The sequence below is a fragment of the Pteronotus mesoamericanus genome, unplaced genomic scaffold (assembly GCF_021234165.1).
Source record: "Pteronotus mesoamericanus isolate MK-2021 breed Mesoamerican mustached bat unplaced genomic scaffold, CSHL_Meso_final scaffold_31, whole genome shotgun sequence".
Taxonomy (NCBI): Eukaryota; Metazoa; Chordata; class Mammalia; order Chiroptera; family Mormoopidae; genus Pteronotus; species Pteronotus mesoamericanus.
Window position 1 is genome coordinate 9,575,349 of NW_026555312.1, and position 8,805 is coordinate 9,584,153.

Sequence of the window (8,805 nt, forward strand, 5' to 3'; positions counted from 1 at the left end):
AGCTTTTTCCTACCTTGTTCTCCAGCTCACTGGTTCGATCCTCTGCTTCATCTAGACTGCTTTTGACTCCTTCTGTTGTGTTCTTCAATTCAGAGATTGTATTCTTCATCTCCTCTTATCTCTTATTGATAGTTTCTATGTCCTTTTTCATGCTGAAAGATTTTGCAGTAAGCACCTCATAGTTTCCCCATAGTTTTTAATAATTCTCTTTGAGCTCACTGAGCTCTTTGAGCTTCCTTAGAACCATTGTTTTAAATTCAATATCTGATAGTTTACTTGCCTCTATTTCATTCAGTTCTCTTTGTGGGGATTCCTCCTTTCCCCTAGATTGGGGGGTATTTCTTTTTCTTCCCATTATTTCTAAGACTCTTCTTTTTTTGCTTCTGCTTCTTAAATTGATCTGCTTTGATATCCTGATGTTGTGGTGTGAATTTCTATGGTAGTAGATGGTTCTTTTTTTTTTTTTTTTTTTTGGTCTGCCTCTGATGATGTCAGATGTTGACACTGTCTCACCTTAGGCAGTCTGTTTGAGACTTCCAGGAATCTACTGTCTGTGTCTGTCTCCTGCGATTGTTAATATAGTCACTGTGCCCTCAGCTGTCAGGCTTAGGCACCACAGGGCGGGGCAGAGCCTCCTTAGGGTGTGGCTACTGTGTTCTTTCAGACTGCTGCCACTCAGGAGAGTGGTCTGCGTAAGCAAGATGGACACTGAGGAGTGGGGGAGGAGTCAGCACTGGGATTCCCCCAGCTACTCCTTCAGTTCTCTCTCCAGTGATTCTGTCTCCAGACTCTTCTCAAGTGTCTCTAGACCACTCTGCGTCCCCTTTAGCCAGGGATCTACTATCTGTGCTGGCCACTATGTACCCAGGCTTGTGCACAACTCCTGGCCAGGGCAGAGCATCCTGAGGGCAGGGCTATTGTTTCCTTTCACACCACTGCCACCTGAACTTTGTTTTTTCCCTCTTTCTTTCCCTAACTTTCATTGTAGGAAACTTGGCAGCAAAAAAAGTAGAAAGGAGAAATCAAGAGGCTATAAATTAATTAATAAGCTCCTAAATTAAGAGGTCAACTATTTTGTTTTGGGTGGAATTGTATTTCCCCAAAATTCATATGTTGAAGTTCTAATCCACAGCACCTCAGAACATGACCTTGTCTGCAAATAGGGTCATGTAGAGGTAATTAGTTAAGATATCGTACAGGAGTGGGGCGGGGGCAGCTAAGCCAAGATGATTGGTGTCCTTATAAAAGGAAAAATTTGGACACAGACACATGCACACAAGATTGCCAAATGAACGTGGAGGCCGAGGTGAGGGTGATGCTTCTGTAAGCCAAGGACCACCAAGGGTTCCCAGCACCCACCAGCAGCCAGAGGAGAGGATAGAGCAGATTCTGCCTCAGCACCCTCAGAAGGAACCAGCCCTGCTGACACCTGGATCTCGGACCTCTGGCCTTGAGAACTGAGAGACAATAAATCTGAGTTGTTTAAGCCACCCAGTGTGGGGTACTTTGTTCTGGCAGCCTTAGAAAATGAATATGTCTTTGAATTTAAAGCCCTATGATTTGAAAACAGGGCCTTCTGATTAGGAATAGAAGATGTGGGCACCCACTTCAATTTGAGACCGCTGCTTCCCACAGGTTCCACGATCAGCTTTTTGTTTACAGAGTGATGTGTGTGGGAGTCTCACTGCAATGAATAGAAATATTCATTGTTTACGATTAAATGCAAAATGTAACATATTTCAGTGGTTCACCTCTGGGTAAGTCTTGCCTGCCTTGGGTTTTTAACAAGTCAATGTCTTTCCCACACAGCTGGGGTCTGATGACAATGAGACTGATCCTTAGAGCTGTTTTCAGCCTATGCTTCCCTCACAACCATTTTCCTGTATCCTTAATGTTGTTTCCATCTGTCCAGTGAGGGCTGCCACCACTCTGAGAGCAGTACAGATGTCAGTGAAAATCAGAAACAATTCATGGACCCATAACATTAATACTTCCTCGGCCACACCGCAGTCAGTCTGCACTAACCCCTTGAGTACGTTAATATCTTTATTACTGAGAAGACCATTCACTCAGGGCCCAGCGGGAGTCAAGAGAGGAGGCAGAAATCTCTGGAAGCATCCACTGATTTCTTTTGGTCCATGACTATTACTGCCGGCACTGAAAAATACCCTCGCAGATCTCCAGGGGCACTGCCTCCCCATTGCACAAAGGAGGCCAACTGAGAAGGCATGGCGCCCAAGATCGCACCTCACGCGTGGTTTATGAGCGCCCGCTCAGGCTGGAAAATACTGACATCAACAGGAAGGCGAAGCAGGTTGAACGAATACTATCAAACAGATTTTCTGAACTCACTTTTGCCAAAATAATCCATTTGGTGGGCTATTTACATGTGAGCCAGTCATGAAAATACATTTCTCCTTGGAAATCTGCTGTCAGATGGACTGGCGTTTCATCATCCTCTCCAGGCCGATTCCCTAATATTTACATTTCCTCGCATTACTTCACTTTGATCTTACTTTTTCCTTCCAAGCTCCCAAGCTGAAATTTCAACAGAACTCCACCCCAAAAGCTGCTGCTCTCTGTACTACTGGTTCTAATAATTTTTATAAACAGAAAACTAAAATCTGGTATAGCATTAAGCAGGGCATAAAATTATGGCTTTCACTCTATGCCCCTAAAGGCAACACCTTATGTCCGATCTGCAAAGTGCCAAAGACAGCATTTGGTACTTAGAAGGGGGAGAAAGGGTGACTGTAAATGGGACTCAGTATGTGGTCCCTTCCAAGGGCTTTCCAATCAAGTAGTCACTAAAGGGTATACTCTGGGCAAGGTATTTTTAAACAATCTTTTGCAAGAGAAAAAATTTTAGGCCCAAATGCAAGTAATTTGGTAATTAAATGTAGTGTGATTTTTAGGCCCCAATGCCAGTAATCTGATAATTAAATGTCTCACATGAGCACATAGAAGATCTGCCTTCTGTCAACCTTCTGAGGGTTTGACCTTCATTTGCAATCCTCTCTGTGATTTCGTTGGGTTGTCATCTCCTTAATAGCAGCAACCATGAATGTGAAGCTCCGCACACCTGGTGATAATCAAGGAGGGAGAAAAGCCCACGTCTGCCGACAGAGGCAGCAGAGGCCTGAGTTGAATGGAAGCTCTGCCTCCTTGCTCACTGCCTGATCTTCAGAAAACTACTTACCAGAGAGGGTTGTGAGGATTCCGTGGGCTAACGGGTCAAGTTTAAGCACTAATCTGGAGCACGTGCTCGACGGTAGCTTTGACTGCTGCTCATGTTGTAGGTCATGTTGGACCCTCAGGAAAGCCAGTGGGAATCTAATGGGCTCTCGGGCCTGACCACCCTCAATTGCTCTGCAGAGCACAAACATGCACCCTTGTCCTTGTTTGGGCACTTTCATCTCAGTCAGCCTCTTCCAGGTCTCGGGAGGTTCATATATCCATTTCCCCTGAATCTGGTAAGTTCCCCTGCTCTCAGCTTCTCACACATGTTTGTGCATACTGAAATACTTCACTATGAAACCAGATATGCAGAATGTTCTTGATCAGTGCACCTTTGCTCATGGAGGTGAATTTCCTAATCCCGCCCATCTCCCCCACCCCCACCTTGCTTCAATTACTTCCATTGCCCGTCTCCACTCAAAAGCAACCATTTCTTAGTAGTGTTCTTCCTAACATCCCATAATTTCTCCCTGTATCCACAGATCTGTCATTCCCATTCCTGTGTAATAACCACTCTCTCCCTTTTTTCTTTTTTCCTATCATGCCCCGGATGCCTGGCATTATTGCAAAAAGTGAACAGATTGCTCAATTCATTCATTCATTCAGCAAATATTTACTGAGCTCCTACTACATGTGGAAAGCACTTTGTCAGACCCTGGTGATAAACAGGACAAATATGGTGGTCCTAACGCCCATCACAGATTAGTAGAGGGGTAGCAAATTAACAAGTCAACACATAAACGCACACACTGCCCCACAATGACAAGTACTATGAAAGAAGTGACCAGATGCTGTGATCAAGGATAATGGTGGCAAGGAGGTCCACTTCAATACGTCCCTCCTCCGGGGACATTCAAACTGAAACCTGAAGGATGAGAGGGGCCATTCGGAGCGAACATCACAGGCAAATGTCTTGGGCAGGGAATACATAGGAGGACTGAGAAGGGCTGTGTGGCTGAGGAGTGTGAGGGGAAGTGTGGCGTAGATCAGAGAGAGAGGCAGGGTTCAGCTCATAGCGGGCTTGGGAGATCCTAGTAAAATTAGAATTTTATCCTCAGAGAAATGGGAAAATATTGACAAAATTTAAGTAAAGGATGAACATGCTAGGATTCAGATTTACCAAGAAAAAGAGACTTGCTTATATCACCCCTAAAACCTGGGCCATCCTGGCATTCTGTTCTTGTGGGCTTCTGGGGGTGCTGTCTCACATGGGCACTCTTTTCCCCATAAACTCACCCTCAGAGGCCCTGCCTCACATCGCCCCTCAGCACTTGCACTCGCCATCTACTTAACTAACAGTTTAAGGCTATCCTTTCTCTCTCTGCCTTTTTTATTGTGGTAAAATATACTTGACATAAAATTTATCATTTTCACCATTAAGTGTACCATTCAGCGGCATGAAACACATTCATGATGTTGTGCAACAATCACCACCATCCATTTCCGGAGCTTTTCCACCATCCCAGACTGAAACCCTATACCCACTAAACAACATTCTTTTTCTTTTAACTTCCCTCCTCTGTCCTCTCAGGAGCAACTTCCCTCCTGTCCTGAAGGAAAAGGCCTCTCTGTGCCAAGGTATGTGCTCTGTGCTGTTCTTTTTTCTGCCCTCTGACCTTCTCTGAGCCATTGCCATGAACATATCTTCTACCACTGCACTTTCTCCCCATACTTACTTCCCTGATAAGCAGGCCTATCTATGCCATTCCTACAGTAATGTGAATGAATGCATGATGTATATATTTGAGGTCCTTCCTTCCAAGCCCAGGTTCCAAGTTATTCTGTCCTCTTCCTGTATTACTAACACAGCTACACCCCGGCTCCAGAGTCATTAGCGCGGGCCTCCTGCAGCAGACAGCGCTGTGTGCTGGCCGTCCTCTTTGAAATTCTTTGATTCCTTGCCTTCCAGCAGGCTGTGTTCCAGCTGCTGCGCACACACAGGATGCCTCCTTTTCCATCTCTTTCCCTCATTCCTCTCTCTTCTCCTGACCCTAAAAACATAGGCAGCTCCTTAAGTTCTGTTCCTTAATTCAATGCTTCTACCATCAGGCCCGTTTTTCCAGCTGCCAGTTAGACGTGTCCATGGGGACAGCTGCCAGCATCTCAAATGCCACAGGTCCAAAACCAAACTCGTAATTTTCCCTGACCAGGCCCGCTTCACTTCCAGTTCATGTGTCCCGAAGGCCATACTTGCTGCTGCCCTCGTTCAGGCCCTCATTACCGCTCCCTTTACTATGGCAAGAATCTCATTTATGTCACTGACTCCACTCCTGCCCTGTGTGAATCCACCCTGTCTACTGCCTCCAGGTTAATCTTCCTGAAAACGGCTCGATCGTAGTGCACACCTGTCCAAGCACATCAGTGGCACACACTGGCACACCTTTAGCCTGCCATACAACGGTTCCCAGCCACCTCTCAGCCTTACTTATGACAACAGATTGTACCCAAGAGTCTCAAGAATTCTACAGCATCTGGGCTCGTGTCTCTTCTCTTGTTCCCCATCTGATTTTTTATATCCCTTTCTTTCTTCAAGGTCCTTTCAGCTCATGCTCTTTCTTCCTAAAGCCTGCTCTGGTTCCCTCTACCCAAAGTGGTTCCTCCCTGTAACACTTCGTAACAACTCTCCTGTTGACACTAATCCGGTTCTTAGTTGCTCTGCCTAACAGCAGTTTCTCCCCTTCCACCTCTTCTCCAAACCACATTGTCTTGTCTGCAAAATTATGACCGAAAGTCTGGATGATTTCTCCCATGTCTACTCTGTCATCCAGAAGATTGTGGCTTCGGCAGGGGTCGGTCTTGTGCCGCAGGGAGAACAGACCAGAGTCAAAAGCCGGAGCTGTGCTAGCTGTTCTATGTGAACAAATCTTGACCACACTAAGTGTTTACTTCTTCACCTATGAAACTAATGTTTATATTAGGAAGATCTCTTAAATCTTTTCCACTAAGTCACAACCTTTTAATTCCCATTTCTCCCAACACCTAAGACAGTGCCTACTGTTTACAGAACAAGTTACCCATTTCATCTATCATGTCGTTTACTTCTTAAACCAAAAAGTTACTTGCAGGACATGATAACCTTATCAAAAAGAAAAGTTAATTGTTTTTCCCAGTTTTTTATAATTAGCCCCAACTCTGATTTCAAACATATAATCAATTGAGTGCTCTAAAATAAGTTATGTGCTCAAGTAGGGTTTTTTATTTTTTTCATTTTCACTGAAGGACATTCTTAGAGAGGGGAGGGGAGTAATGAGAGAGAGAGAGAGAGAGAGACATCAGTGTAAGAGAAACATTGATTGGTTGCATCTCGTATGTGCCCTGAGTGGGAATCGAGCCCATGATCTTTCAGTCTATAGGATGATGCTGCAACCAACTGAGGCACACCGGCCAGGGCCACAAGTAGAGACTTTTACATCTGAACCAAATTAGGCTGTTGGCACTACTGGTGTTCAGGGTTGGAGTAAGTATATCAGAGGACATCCCATTTTGTTCTAGTGGAGCACTTACTGGGCAACTAGGAACATGGATGAGCACTGACCTTGACTCTGTAGATCCAAGAAGCTCCCTGTGCTAGGTGTGAGGTCCACTCCCACTCCCTTCTGGCTGAGGGGAGCACCTGCATCTTCTCTCAGGTGGTTCCTCAAGATCATTCAACTTTCAGTTCTTCCCGGGGCCTCAGTCTTGGCCAGGGAGGGCTATTTCTTCTGATCCAGAACCAGCCCATTTTGATGCACTCAGTCTTTCTGAGGCCCTTGCCACTCCTGGAAAGCCTGATAGACAATGAACCTTGTGCCCTCAAAGTCTCCTCCACAGACTTCCCAAGCTCGTGGTCACAAGTTCATTGACAATCTTACTTACAAGGAAGTGTCTGTGCCCTCAGAACCCCAAGTGTGCACACTGCTGGTGAAGAATATCTACCCTGGAAGGTCATTCCACTGCGTATGCCCCCTTCTCCGCATGAACACCAGGGATATTTATTCACTGACTTACAAATTTAGAGGCTTGAATTCAAGCCCTCCTCCCCCAGTAAAAACCAGTCCCATCCTATATCTTACCCATACTGTTCTTAAGAAGGTGAAGAGGTTTTTTTCGTGTGTCATTTGTTTCTATATTTTAAACAGCTGCCCAGTTCAGATGATTATTAGAGGTCAATCCTGAGAAGAGTGAAGGAGGTGGTATTCTGCCCCCAGCTTCATATTCCCTGCTCTTCCCATGAGTGATAGGTCCAAGGCTCCTTCTTCTGGAGAGAGGATTGGACTTCAGGAACACACAGTGTACACAGTGTAGAAAAGCTCGAGCTATACTCCAGCATCACCCCATCAGAAAGTCATTGGGTTAAAATGCTCACTAAAAGGCACATTCCCAGCCTCACCCAGACCCAAGAATAAGAATATTAGGAGGTAAGGTTTGCGGTCTGTTTCTTGGGCTTAGCATGACTGCAGTCCATGTGCTAATATAACTCAGGTATTTTTTAGTGGAAGGCACTGTCCTCAATTATAGGAACTTGAGGACTTATGACCAATGTGTAGAAAGTGTGGGAGGCTAGAGGTGGATGGGGATACATTTTGAAAACCAAGGGTCTTGTATATAATGCAAAAGTCAATGTCTTTGGGTCATGCCACCTAAGTCTATTAATATATTCTACTGCCTCTAACTAGCTGGTACTTCAAATCTATGCCAGTTTAGAAACTCTGAAAATAGGACCACTGCTGCTTAGCTTTTGAAATGAGATGTTGGTGTCAAGAATGTGACATCTCTCTTTCAGGGGTTTTAACTTCCTCTCACATTCAATTATAACAATTGTACTTTATGCAGTGTTGTGGGGAGCAAATGGCCAAATTAAAACTATACAGAGCTCTGCTCCTTCTCCTCTCCTATACACACAACACTCGTCTATCTGGAAAAAATCCAGCTATTGTTAATGTAATGAGAATGGTTTACACGACATCCATGTAACCTGGCAGCCAAGGAGAGTGGACTGGAATGCATATGTGTGAATAATGATGACTTCACTGTACTAGTCAGTTGTGGGGGAGGTAGATGCTATTGAGTGAGCATGTGTACTGTGTGGCTGTTGCATTTAAAATGACTGAGCGAATAGATCAACTAATCTGCATCAAATTTTGCGTGCTGCTTGAACATTCCTCCATGGAAACTATTTGGATGATTCAGAAGGCCACAGCTATGGGCAGCTGGTGATTGGCAGCTTCATCATGACAATGCACCCACTCATGCATCATGTCTCATGCAGAGTTTTTTTGTCAAAACATCAAATCACGCAGGTGACTCAGCCCTCTCTACAGCCAAGATTTGGCGCCTTGCGATTTCTGGCTTTTCCCAAAACTAAAATCATCTTTGAAAGGGAAAAGATTTCAGACCATTGCTGAGATTCAGGAAAATATGATGGGGCAGCTGACAGTGATTAGGAGAACTGTGTGAGGTCCCAAGATGCCTACTTTGAAGGGGACTGAGGCGCCATTGTCCTATGTACAATGTTTCTTGTACCTTCTTTGATAAATGTCTCTATTTTTCATATTACATGGCTGGATACCTTCTGGACTTACTTGTAGT